The sequence below is a fragment of the Zingiber officinale genome, chromosome 1B (genome assembly GCF_018446385.1).
Source record: "Zingiber officinale cultivar Zhangliang chromosome 1B, Zo_v1.1, whole genome shotgun sequence".
NCBI classification, from domain to species: domain Eukaryota; kingdom Viridiplantae; phylum Streptophyta; class Magnoliopsida; order Zingiberales; family Zingiberaceae; genus Zingiber; species Zingiber officinale.
In genome coordinates this window covers 35,518,209-35,521,146 of record NC_055986.1, presented here as the reverse complement: position 1 = coordinate 35,521,146, position 2,938 = coordinate 35,518,209, and the positions used below count along the sequence as shown (strand labels likewise).

Here is a 2,938-nt window from a genome sequence, read left to right as displayed (position 1 = left end):
GGATACTATTATCCGCGGCGTGCTTTGCGCGCTGCGGATAGTATTTTTCGCAGCGCGCAACACACGCCGCGGATACTATTATCCGCGGCATGCTTTGCGCACTGCGGATAGTATTTTCCGCAACGCGGAAAGTACACCGCGAATAATAGTATCCGCGGCATACTTTGCGCGTTGCAGAAAATACTATTCGCAGCGCGTAAACGTATGCTATTAATGGTCTTAACTATATTAAAAAAAATTGACAAAAATAATAAATTAAAATTTTACAACAAATTTAGTACAAATCAAATCCATACAGAATTAATAAAAGTCATAGCTTTTCATTATACCATAAAAACTCAAAACATCTAAAACAATATATGAAATCTCTAACAAACTAGCAATTACATAACAACAATTCAACTTACAATCCAAACAAATTAGTATAATATGTATCAATCACACGATACTATAAATTTAGATAATCATGCGACTGTGCTTCCTATTGCATCATCGAGAAACTGCATTTCATCATTTGGTCGAATTAGGCCCACCTGAAATTGAACACATGTACCAACTCACAAGTAAAAAACAGCTTGAACACATGTACAAGAAGGTATAGAAAAAACATTTTAGGCTGTATAAATAGAGATCTTAAGTATAAATTCTTATGAAAAACAAGATCAGTGAAATAAAATACTAAAGGAATCTAAAATGAGTGGACATGCTTACTATTTTCTCTTCAACAGCTTGAGTACTAGGCTCCCCATTTTTTTTCTTGTGACCTTCAATCCAAACTTGCAATCTTGTAATTTTTGTATCTACTGGACTTGTCTTTTCCTTAAATATAGAAATATATACAAAATCATTACAACACAATTCAAAAGATACATATATCATTACTTATTACTTAAATTATAAAAAATTAAAAATAATTACCATAATGTGAGTCAAACGAGCAAAACCTACCTGAATGGAGAAGTCTCAAATCCTGTTAAGGCACTACCACAACAAATCTACTGATATTTTGAGCTGGAAAATCCAAATTGGATACGCTTCAGCTGTTACCGATAAGAATTAAATCCACGTAATTATTTAACAAAGAACATACAAGAAACTAAGACGGAAAAGTGAAACTGTTCGACCAAAAAGAACAACAATTACATAATATCTTTCCGATCTTGTAGCAGCAAATCAAACTCGGAAAAGCAAGTAGCATGGAAGTTCCATCTCAGATATGCTCGTTGAGAAGAACTACCTTAGCACAAATCATGGAGCTTTCTAGATATGTAGCAAGCCAACATAGACCAAGCCAACACTCAGACGACATCACAATGCAAGACCAAACACTACTGTGCGGAAAAGAATTAGTGCTATCAATTCAACAGTACATTAAAGACATGAATCTAGTGGCAGACTTATATATAACATGCTTGCAAATATAAGTAAATACCTCTTCGTTCAAAACACAATTTGAAGATTATCTAGGTCTATGTATATCATCTTAGGGTCCTCTGCCATTTTAGTATCAAATAGAGGAGTAGTCAGCTTGGGAGGGTTTTAAACAAAGGTGAATCACTCATTAAGACAAAAAATCTCCAAAACAATCAAACATGCAAGTTAACTTTTTGATTACCAAGAAAGAAAATCACATATAAAAAATTGATTCCTACATCATTATATTTTAAACAAATAAATATCATGTATTATTCACACAAGTTTTACAAAATTTGTAATTACAAAACTTGAAAAAACCTATCATTATATTTTAATAGGTAGAGGTAACTGACAAAGTTTTTCCTTGGTATTATGTCCTTCCATCATGTAATTGCCACAAAGTTAATTTTTTTTATGGATAACAGTATATAAATATGATCATTCTTTGGCCTGTGTCAAACAGATTTGCTATTGTTATAAGAGAGATAGTTCAATAAACTAGATTGCAAATGAATCATAGAGATTGCAGGAACCTAAGTTGAAAGAAAACGTTTAATATGTCATCAAGATAATATACATACTAAACCTAGAACTCTATCATAGAACAAAACAAAAAAGATATTAAAAAAAAAAAGAAAATAAAGTATGGAAAACCTAGAACTCTATCATAGAACTCTTATCCTAATTGTTAGAAAAAGAGGTAGAAACATGGGAGAATTAGGATATACACAAACCTAAGAGGAGATGAACTCTTATCCATTAGATTAATTCTAAACTAAATAAATCTACACACAATCAACAACTAATTACAACATGTATCAACTAATGATATACCAATCATACTAACTGATCTAGTAATCCAATTAACCCTAATTCCTACACCTTACCTCAAATCACAGCTACTGTTGATGCTGGAACAAGTAGAGCAGAACCAAGAACACCTACAGTACACAGAACCTCACCTCACAGTCGTGCTTGTTGATCCACAGCACTCAACCTCATTGGAATCAATCGGATCACAACAGGAGGTCAAGCAGGGAGATCACTGATCAATTAACCATCCTTCTAGCCTCTTCCCGGCAGCTCAAGAACACCTCCCTGATACCAACATCTCCAAATCTGTAACCTAATTCAACCGAAAAGAAGAAGAGGATCGGTAACAGAGAAGAAGACCTAAGCTTACCTCAATCGGTTGTCTCCAGAAGGTATCGCCCAATCCAATCCACTTTGAGGAGCCACGGATTGTTATGTGAATAGCTCAAGAAGGAGGAAACGAAGGGTCAATCGGTCGGAAACAACCAAAACCAAGCCCTCCACCGTGCCCTAGCCACCTAGCCATCGTCGCTCACGCGTAAGAACCGGCCGAGGAAGGGATCGCTCCATCGGAAGAGCTTGGACAGCATCAGCACCTTCAAGAATCCGGCAACGGTCCTCAGGCGACGCGAAGAGGCCCAGATCGTCGGAAAGCAGTTGCCCTCTGTCGGCGTCGGGTGCGTCGGATCTTCCGCGTGAGAGAAGAGAG

At 36.1% G+C, this 2,938-nt stretch overlaps 1 long non-coding RNA gene across 4 annotated transcripts; it reads right to left on the bottom strand.

Annotated features, from left to right (window-relative positions):
• Positions 1 to 717: 717 nt before the first annotated feature.
• Positions 718 to 2,635, bottom strand: LOC122051700. 4 transcript variants are annotated; one of them, XR_006131517.1, is made up of 4 exons: positions 2,600 to 2,635; positions 2,379 to 2,514; positions 949 to 1,040; positions 718 to 819 (listed from the first exon to the last, which is right to left on the bottom strand). It is a non-coding gene; the product is annotated as an uncharacterized LOC122051700 (long non-coding RNA). The 4 variants fall into 4 exon arrangements; XR_006131510.1 differs by lacking the exons at positions 2,379 to 2,514; positions 2,600 to 2,635 and adding an exon at positions 1,238 to 1,297; XR_006131542.1 differs by lacking the exon at positions 718 to 819 and having other exon boundaries at positions 948 to 1,040.
• Between the last annotated feature and the right edge of the window lie 303 nt (positions 2,636 to 2,938).